The sequence below is a fragment of the Myotis lucifugus genome, unplaced genomic scaffold, assembly GCF_000147115.1.
Source record: "Myotis lucifugus unplaced genomic scaffold, Myoluc2.0 scaffold_995, whole genome shotgun sequence".
Taxonomy (NCBI): domain Eukaryota; kingdom Metazoa; phylum Chordata; class Mammalia; order Chiroptera; family Vespertilionidae; genus Myotis; species Myotis lucifugus.
Window position 1 is genome coordinate 25,589 of NW_005872043.1, and position 11,212 is coordinate 36,800.

At 38.3% G+C, this 11,212-nt stretch overlaps 1 pseudogene; it reads right to left on the reverse strand.

Moving 5' to 3' along the window:
* LOC102431980 overlaps nt 1-3,862 on the reverse strand; it is a 17,046-nt pseudogene extending 13,184 nt beyond the window's left edge.
* Nucleotides 3,863-11,212: the final 7,350 nt, after the last annotated feature.

Consider the following 11,212-nt stretch of genomic DNA (forward strand, 5'->3'; position numbering starts at 1 on the left):
TTGTCCCACAACAAGCGTTAGTAACCTAGCATAAATGCGACCTTCTATTAGATATATTTAAAAATCAAGGAACTAATTTCCATATTTGGTGTATGTCTGGTCTCCTTTAGAATATCTCTAGTCCCATTTCTCATTACAATTTTTTTTCCATGTGAACACACATAAAAAATTCTGTGCCTTACTCAATTCTCTCATTAAGAAAAAGAAAAAAAAGAATCGTTGGGGTGTAAAGCACATTGGGGTGACTATAGCTAATAATAGAGTTTTTAGTAATTGGAAGTAGCTAAAGTGCATATTTTAATTGTTCTTATGTCAAGAAATAAAATGTAACTATTGTTGTGACAGATGTCAACTAGACATACTGTGGAGGTCATAATGCAATATATACAAATATAGAATCATTATTTGGTACTCTTGAAACTAATATAATGTGTTTTGTCAATTTATCTTCAATTTAAAAAATTATTAAAGCAATGGAGGGAACACTGTAGGACTGACGGTTTGGACCACACAAAACTAATTAACATTATTTATTCTTCACAAACCTTTTATAATACATGTAAGAACTAATTGGAAAACAGTCAGTTTGTATAAAAGTCTCTAATTCTTTTATTGAAAGAGTCCAATAAAAAAATTGAATAAGAGAATATAGCTAACAATATTGTGATAAGTCTGCACAGTCACAGATGATTACTAGACTTGTGTGGCAATCACATTGTAATGTATATAAATATTGAATCAATAAGTTTTATACCTGAAACTGGTTTAATATTGTATACAAACTATACTTACATAAAAAGAAATGAAAACACTTTGATTACACTATTCAAAAAAAACGAACTTTCAGGGTACAACACAGTGAACGTTATATTGGTTGCCATCTACCCCTCAATTTAAAATAAATTAATAAACAAGTAAAGACAATAACTTGCACAAATTTTAACACAGACTTAAAATGGCTTACAAACCAACAAATTTCATTGCTCATTCTTATAGGTAATGAAATATTTACGAAGTTAATCTCATTATCTTACTCATTTTCACCTACCTAATAAATTTTTTTTAATGTGAATAGCCAAGGTGAGAGAACATACTGTGTAATGTATGTCTCATGCACTGTGATAGCAAAAGTGTATTTGCAGCCTTCCTGGGTCTGGATCTTTCTCATCCATATGGAAACATTATCTAATATGCCTCATCATAAAATTTAAAAAATGCTCTCACAACAATATATATTAATCCATAACTAATAACCTATTTGTCTATTCCTATTAATTGATAAAGTCCTTGAACTTATGGTCTACTTCTACAGGAAGGATTTACACCTCAATGCCCTTTCTTAATTTGTCTGCTATTAATACCATTTAATTGTCAACATTGGCACTTGCATTTCTGAGTGCAGTATTCACTTTCTTTGAGCATCATGAATAAATACATGAATATATTAGTAAAGCCAGCTGACAACCACAGTGATCACTGGTACCTGGGCTATGTTTCAATGGTTCTGTTGTGACTTTATGTACAAGTTCTTGGCTTTCAGTCTCTCTGATCCTCTCCTGCCATGTCTGTTGTGCTCTCGGACTCACCTGGATGGAAATTCTGAGAGGAAGGTTTCCCTGTGGCAGTCTGAATCCTTGCTTGGATGTTTGATGATGCCGACCAGAGCTCTGTCCCAGACAAGACAACAAGGAGACATGCATTGGTCTCCCAGACAGATTTAGGACTTCAAAAAAAAAAAAAAAGACCAAGTTCCTTCCAACCAGAGTTTGCACATGGTGAGGGTCTGCAGTAGAGCTGCTATTTACGTGCTCTGTGTCTGCTCATTAGGCACATTTACTTCTTGTTACTCTAACCACTCAGCAGAGGATTCCCCTGGGGGACACTGGTCTGGACAGAATGGAAATTTTTCCTGCTCATCCTGGGTTCCTAGGAGACTATGTAATAAGCCAGGTGAGTGCAGTTGTGATTATTCTTTCATTAAATGTCCTGCTTCCTGAAGTCTATGCCTCCCAGCAGCTCATCTCAACTCGGAGTTAAAGTTTCTGAATGGATGGAACTAGAGGGATTATGCTCAATGAAATCAATCAATCAGAGAAAGACAAATGCCATATGATTTCACATATTTATCAAATCTAAAGAGAAAAAAAAATTCCAACAGACTCGTAGACAAAAAGAACAGTCTGGTGGTTGCCAGAGGGAAGACCAGGTTGGGGAACTGGGATTAAATGGTAAAGAGATTAAGAAGAGAAAATTGGTAGTTACTAAATAGTCTTGGGGGTGCTGGCGAGCTTGGCTCAGTGGACAGATCCTTGGTCCAAGGATTGAAAGGTCCCAAGTTCGATTTCTGGTCAACAGCATGTGACCTGTTTCCAGGCTTGATCCCAGGCCCTGGCCAGTATGCATGTTGGAGGCAACCAATAGATGTGTCTCTCTCACATGGATGTGTCTCTTTCTCTGTCTCTCCCCCTCCTTTTCACTCACTCTAAAAATCACTTGGAAAGTATCCTGAGGATTAACAACAACAAAATATTCTCAGGGATATAAAATACAACATAGGGAATACAGTCAATAATATTGCAATAACTATGTATGAGGTCAGTTTGGTACTGAAAATATCAGAGGGGGACACACTAGGTAAAGTATATGACATTCTAAACACTATGTTGTACACCTGAACTCAAAACAAAATAATACTGAAAGTAAACTGTATTTGACAAAAGTCTAATACTGACTAATTTGTCTGACTGGTCTTTGGATTTTCACAGCATTGATTTATGGTGGGGACACAACCACTGATATATTTAGAAAATTACTTTTTCCCTCTTTAAGAAAAGGGGGATATTTGTTTCTTTAGTATAAAACCTTGGGCTCTATACTACTTGGCTTCATGATGGTTTAGCCAAAACAATTAGAAATTTCATAGTTAAAGCACAAGCTGTCATTTAGTTCCCCACTGTAAAATGTATATTAAATATAAGAGATACATTTGGATCTTATGTGCCATAACCCAGGTTAGCACATTACAATAATTGCCAAATGTATGTTTTGCAAAAATGCATTTTGTGGGGTAGTACATTTATAAACTACCTTCTCTAATACAGAAATGGGTGACAGCGAGATTTCCTTGTATATATACTAGAGGCCCGATGCATGGATTTGTGGACCGGTGGGGTCCTTTGGCCTGGCCTGTGCCTTCTTGCAATCCAGGACCCATAGGGGGATGTTAGAGGCCTGGTGCACGGATTTGGCCATATCCAAAAGGCCAGGCTGAGGGACCCTACCAGTGCATGGATCCATGCACCAGGCCTCTAGTACGCATATAAGATCTTTGGTTAATCTCTTCCTGCCCTCCACCTCTCCTCTTCCCTCTGAGATTCATCAGTCTGTTCCATGTTTCCATGCCTGTGCACTGAGTGTCTGCCCTCTGGTGGTCAGTGAACATCATAGCTACCAGTCCAATAGTCGAAAGGTCACTTAGGCTTTTATATATAGAGATTTTTTATTTACTTCTGAGAGGAAAGGAGGGGAAGAGAGAGAGAGAAATACCAATGATGATTCTCTACAGGGATCTTCTACACGCCTTCCAGGGGATTCTCCTATACACCCACTACCGGGGATTGAGACTACAAAGTGGGCATGTGCTTTCACTGGAAATTGAACCATGACATCCTGGGACAACATAGGCGGGCAACAGGGTGATTTAATGCTGTGCTCAAAGGTATAAGCAAAAAAAAGAGATGGAGTTTTGCCGTGGCTGAACAGCTGACCCTGAGCAATGGATGAATGGTTACTCTGACACATGATTGCTGTGAAAGAGAGGACTGCCTTGCTTGAGGAACCAGATGGCATCGCTCAGCTGCATCTACGGCAGTGGTTCTCAACCTTCCTAATACGACAACCCTTAATACAGTTCCTCCTATTGTGGTGACCCCCAACAATAAAATAATTTTCCTTGCTACTTTATAACTGTAATATTTTACTGTTATGAATTGTAGTGTAAATATCTGATATGCAGGATGTGTTTTCATTGTTACAAATTGAACATAATTAAAGCATAGTGATTAATCACAAAAAATATGTAATTATATATGTGTTTTCCGATGGTCTTAGGCGACACCTGTGAAAGGGTCGTTCAACCCCCAAAGGGGTCATGACCCACAGGTTGAGAACCACTGCTCTACAGGATTTTATTGTAACAGAAGTTTGGGATAAAGTTTAACTTTTAGATACAACCAGTAGGGTAAGTATTCTTGGGAGGACATGTGTCTGCAGTGTCCTTTAAGCAAGGATACCTAAAGATTAAGAATAAATATTCCTGTAAACAAAATAATCCAATCAAAACTTGGGCAAAAGACGTAAATAGACACGTTTTGAAAGAGGGCATACAGAAGGCCAAGAGACATATGAACACATGCTCAAAGTCACTAATCATCCAAGAGATGCAAATCAAAACGACAATGAGGTGCCATCTCACACCTGTCAGAATGGCTATCATCAACAAATCAACAAATGACAAGTGCTGGAGAAAAAGGAAGCCTCATGCACTGCTGGTAGGAATGCAGAGTGGTGCAACCACTGTGGAAAACAGTATGGAGTTTCCTCAAAAAGTTAAAAATGGAACTCTCATTTGACCCAGTGATCCCACTTCTAGGGATATATCCCAAGAAATCAGAAACACCAATCAGAAGGGATATATGCACCCCTATGTTCATAGCAGCACAATTTACAATAGTTGAGATTTGGAAACAGCCTAAGTGCCCATCAGCAGATGAGTGGATTAGAAAACTCTGGTACATCCACCCAATGGAATACTATGCTGCTGTAAAAAAAAAGAAATTCTTACCATTTGCAACAGCGTGGATGGACCTGGAGAGCATTATGCTAAGGGAAATAAGCCAGTCAGAGAAAGTTAAATATCACATGATATCACTCACATCTATATATATAAAAGGCTAATATGTAAAGTGTTCCCTCGGGAGTTCGACTGGGAGACCTGGAATTCAATTGGTTGCTATGATATGTGCTGACCACCAGTGGGTGGCGAAGAATGAAGGAAGGCCCCAGCCGGCAGCTGGCAGCTGGGGATGGAAGGCCCTTGCCCTTGCCAGCAGCTGGAAGGCCCTGATTAGCCTTGATTGCCTGCCAGGTCTAAGGACCCTATCCATGTACAAATTTCATGCACAGGGCCTCTAGTGTGAGATACAATGAACAACATAAACTGATGAACAAAAATAGATCCAGAGTCAAAGAAACACTGAACAAACTGTCCAACCTCAGCGGAAAGGCAAGGGGCAGGGATAAGAGATCAACCAAAGGACTTGCAGGCATAACCAATGGACACAGACACTGGGGCAGTGGGGGCTTGTCCTGGGGGGTAGGAGTTTCCGGGGGAATGGGTCCATTGGAGAAAAAGAAGACATATGTAATACTTTAAACAGTAAAAAAAATTCCAGTAAACACCCAAGGATCTGCACATACACAGACTTGTTTGGAAAGGTCAAGGAACAATTAGGGGCAGTCACCTTCAGCCAACTTCCTTAGGTCAGAATTTCCTCCTTACAAACTTTCAACCAAGTCTTCCACCTGCCCCCACAGAGTTTTGATTGGAATCAGTCAGGACACTTCCAGTTCTGAGATCTGGGGTAGTGGTTCTCAAACATGGATGAGTTTTCCCCAAGAATATTAAAATGTCTGAAAAGAGCCCTGGCCAGTTTCGCTCCCTGGATAAAGCGCTGCCCTGAGGACTGAAGGTTCCTGTGTTTGATTCTGGTGAAGGGCACATGCCTGGGTTGTGGCTGGATCCCCAGTGTAGGGTGGCAGGAGGCAGCCAATCAATGATTCTCTCTAATCATTGATGTTTCTACCTCTCTCTCCCTCTCCCTTCCTCTCTGAAAACAATAAAAATATATTAAAAAATAGATAAAATGTCTGAAAAGAGGCTGCTAAACACCTATAGTGCACAAGACAGCTCCTAGCACGTACAGTTGTTATCCAGCTCCCAGTGTCAACTATGAAAAGGAGGGAACACCTATTCTAGACCAACACCTCCCCATTTCATAGGCATACAAATAACCAAAGTTTGCAGCTCAAATGCAAATTCTGCTTGATCAGGTCTCCAGTAGGCCCAGGGACTACATTTCTGACAAAGCCCCAGGTGATGTTGATGCTGCAGGTCCTCCTGGTCTGTGGACCACACTTTGAGTAGGTGGGTCATGGCTCTGGGTCAGAGTCTGGTGTAGGTAATTTTAGGTCTTCTCCACCAGGATTCTTCTGTGTATGTAATTTTGAAAGACAAGTTTTCTCTCACTCTAAAGGGGAGGATAATTCTGTGTTTGATTCTTTTACTTTAGGGTTCCAAAGTGACATCAAATAATTGATACCTGAAAAGGGCTTTGTCATAGGCAGAATAAGGGCTTCAAAAGATGTCAACGTCCTTTGAAAAAAGAGATAGAAGAAGACATAAAGAGATGGAAGAACATACCATGTTCTTGGATTGGTAGAATCAACATCATTAAAATGTCCATACTACCCAAAGCAATCTATAAATTCAACGCACTTCCCATTAAAATACCAATGGCCTACTTCAAAGATCTAGAACGAACTCTCCAAAAATTCATCTGGAATAAAAAAAGACCCCGAATAGCTGCAGCGATCCTGAGAAAGAACAAAGTAGGTGGGATCTCAATGCCAGATATCAAGCTGTATTACAAAGCCACTGTTCTCAAAACTGCCTGGTACTGGCACAAGAACAGACATATAGATCAGTGGAATAGAATAGAGAGTCCAGAAATTAGCCCGAACCAATATGCTCAATTAATATTTGGCAAAGGAGGCAAGAACATACAATGGAGTCAAGATAGTCTCTTCAATAAATGGTGTTGGGAAAATTGGACAGATACATGCAAGAAAATGAAACTAGACCACCAACTTACACCATACACAAGAATAAACTCAAAATGGATAAAGGACTTAAATGTACGACAGGAAACCATAAAAATTCTAGAAGAATCCAAAGGCAACAAAATCTCAGACATATGCCAAAGCAATTTCTTCACTGATACAGCTCCTAGGGCAGTTGAAACTACAGAGAAAATGAACAAATGGGACTACATCAAAATAAAAAGCTTCTGCACAGCAAAAGAAACCATCAACAAAACAACAAGAAAACCCACTGCGTGGGAAAACATATTTGCCAACGTCATATCTGATAAGGGCCTAATCTCCAAAATTTATAGGGAACTCATACAACTTAACAAAAAGAAGATAAACAATCCAATCAAAAAATGGGCAAAGGATCTAAATAGACACCTTTCAAAAGAGGACATTCAGAAAGCCAAGAGACATATGAAAACATGCTCAAAGTCACTAATCATCCGAGAGATGCAAATCAAAACAACAATGAGGTACTATCTCACACCTGTCAGAATGGCTATCATCAACAAATCAACAAATGACAAGTGCTGGAGAGGATGTGGAGAAAAAGGAACACTTGTGCACTGCTGGTGGGAATGCAGACTGGTGCAGCCACTATGGAAGACAGTATGGAGTTTCCTCAAAAAGCTGAAAATGGAACTCCCATTTGACCCTGTGATCCCACTTCTAGGAATATATCCCAAGAAACCAGAAACACCAATTAGAAAGGATATGTGCACCCATATGTTCATAGCAGCACAATTCACCATAACTAAGATCTGGAAACAGCCTAAGTGCCCATCAGTAGATGAATGGATTAGAAAACCGTGATACATCTACACGATGGAATACTATGCTGCTGTAAAAAAGAAGGAACTCTTACCATTTGCAACAGCATGGATGGAACAGGAGAGCATTATGCTAAGTGAAATAAGCCAGTCAATGAAGGAAAAATACCACATGATCTCACTCATTCATGGATAATAAAGACCATTACAAACTTTTGAACAATAATAGATACAGAGGCAGAGCTGCCTCAAACTGATTGTCAAACTGCAGTGGGAAGGCCAGAGAGGGTTGGGGGGCAGGAAGGAGGGGAGTAAGAGATCAACCGAAGGACTTGTATGCATGCATATAAGCATAACTAATGGACATAAGACACTGGGGGGTAAGGGAGGGCAGGGGATTGTCAAGGGCGGGGGCGGGGGGAGGACACAGATGTAATACCCTTTGTAATACTTATTATAATATTTTTTAAAAAAGAATAAAAAAAAGATGTCAACGTCCTGATTAGGAGAACTTTGGAATGTTAGCTCACAGAGCAGGGTAACTGAGATAGATGAAATAAAATTATTAGCTAAGGAGCTTAGCTCAGATTACCCAGGTTGGACTAATGTCATCACAAGGGTCCTCTAAATGTGGAAAAGAGTGGAGAAGTATTGGAGTCAGAGAGACATTTGGAGATGCCATGCTGCTGGTTTTGATGATGGAGGAAGGGCCATGGGGCAAGGAATGCAGGTAGACTGTAGAATCTGGAATAGGAATTTAGAATAGGAAAGGATTTGGATTGGGATTGGAAAGGGACTTCATTGTACCCTGGATCACCCAGAAAATCCAAGCCCAGCAGTCATTTTGTTCTAAGCCCTTTATACCCATTTCAGGCATCTGCTCTCTAGAACTTTAAGATAGAAAATATTTTGTTTTAAGCTACTAGTGTAGTAATTTGCTACAACAGCAATGGGAAACTGATATAAACATTTATCCAGTAAGATATTGTTAGAGGGAACTGAGTTTAAGCCTTGCAAATCATTCAGCTAGCTTCCCTTGAGCTAAGGTATTTTGGGTTGAAATCCCACATTACATAGAAAAATGAGAGCTAATTTAAAACTATTTGGCCCCATACATGGTATAAAAAATTTCTCATCATATAAATGTAAATGTGGTTCTGATCTTGTGGCCTTTCAGGCATTAAGATAGAAAAAATAATTCATTGAAATTAAGGTCACACATTTCACTTTAAATCTGTGTCAAATTTTCTATTTTTCTCTATTTCATGTTAATTCAGACATTTCTTTTTTATTTATATATTCTTCAAATTTCTCTCAAGGTGTCTTTCATAAAAATAGATGGGATTATGAATGAGCATAAGTGCATGTACATATATAAGTGTTAGTGTGTACATGAAATATATATACAGGTGAATACACTTACACACACTGCTCATGCTTGAATATTTTCATTGGACTCAACAAAGTATATTTAACATTTTATTTATCCCTTGAAGCATCCGTTTGAAGTAACGTTTATTATTCCACATTATCTTCAGAAAGAAGAAAACCGAAGACATGTGGAGGACATTTTTGACAGGAACGTAATGCAGTTAAAACTTATTGTGCATCATCTCAACTTACATGTAAATGGACCTACCCACTACATACTCTTAATTTATATATGGCTTCTTATTTAATATTAGCTTCTTTAATTCAACAAGTTGTATATTTAAAATGTTTGCAGTTTGTTTTATGCAATTATACTTCAATAGATTAGTTAGAATTAAAAATTCTAGTGATTGATAACTCACGTCAGATTAAGAGCACAAGTAGCTGCATCACACAGGACAGTGGTGGTGAATATATCTTATATCTGGGAAGAAAGCAAGGTTTCATATATAAATATGGGAACTGTGATATTAAATCAAGGCAATTAACATTTGATCAACTATTTTTACATCAACTGTAAGATCAACACAAACACACATATATATGCATTAAACATCACATATTGATTGAAGAAAGAAGTGCAATACAGATGCACAAAACATCAAGACAGAGGTTTAAAAACATAATGAAGCGACTCATGATGAGCCCAGAATAGATCAGAACAATGTCCCACCATACAATCCCATTTAATTATGAAGGCATTATAGTCAAACAAGTGCTTTTAGGATGGCTTGTTATATAGCAATAGTATTCTGATACAATGATAAAAGCAAATAAACCTGAGATAAATTATAATCATATGCTATTCCCCATTCTAGACATTTGTACAGACATTTGAAGGTAACAGTCATGATTACTCTGTCATTGAAGCTTATTTCAGATAAGTGCATTAAAAAGTATCTCCATTGAGGTAACCTTGTAGGTGACCAGAAGAGGTTGAAAGAATATGCATGTTTGTGCAAAACTTATGACATAATCACAGAACTGGACAGGAATCCAAACTCCCTAGTGTGTCATCCTTTGGTCACTCATGCACATATATGCCACATCTATAGATCACATATTAGTATACATAATGAATGATATGGTTAATTCTCTAACCGTTCAGTGGTTATGACAATAGTTAGAGTAGGGTGAGATGCTTCATTTAGGACAATAGAGGGAGTCATAGTGGAAGCAGGAAGATAGTTCAATAGAAAACATCATTATGCCAAGCAAAGCATCAAAATAATAAATCCCTTTAATATGAACACTGATCTTACATACATCAATCAGTAAACATACACCATGAAAAAAAATAGTTTGCATGGTAATAAATGTATGACTCAAAGTTTAGCTTCCTCATACTTAAAGTCATCTCTGACCCTAAGGGCATATTATGTCAAACAATTTATAGAAATTTGTGTTCTAACGTCGACTAGAATTGGAGACATGTATTTGATTGTCAGTTTGTCAGTGACTATGGTAATAATATAAATAGCAAGCTAACTAAGATAGAGGGTCCTAATAAGGGAAGAGAACCCAATGACCTCTTATAACACACACTGTATGTTAAAGTCTACATTTTCATAAAGAGCAGTTATGGTAGTGATATATGAAGAAATGAAGTATGAACAGGGTTAAACTGAGCTCTTATACTTTCCTCTCCTAAGAAATGATATAAGTGGCTTTGGTTACCAAGTGTACTTTATTTCAGTAGAAGTAGTACAACTCCTGATTGTTCTTTAGTATATGAAAGAAAAATTACTCAGTATGATAAATTTCATTTAAAAAAATTGTCCTTAAGAAAATCTATGTAGTCTCATGAGATATTTGGGGATTCGAAACATTTTATCCGAGGTGGGGTATCATGTTGGAAAAAAGAAAGCAACAAAGGTAAGGGTTTCAGATTTCTCTATGCTCGAGACGTTAGAAAGCGAGGCCCGCGAGTTTGTGAGAATGAGAGGTAAGATCTTCATCATTATGCACCAGGCAAGACCCTCAATCCCGCACTCTGTCCCAACATCTAATCATTGGTGCTGAGTGTCATCATGTCTCCTGATAATTACCGCTATAGAACGCCGCAGTGTACAAATGAGATG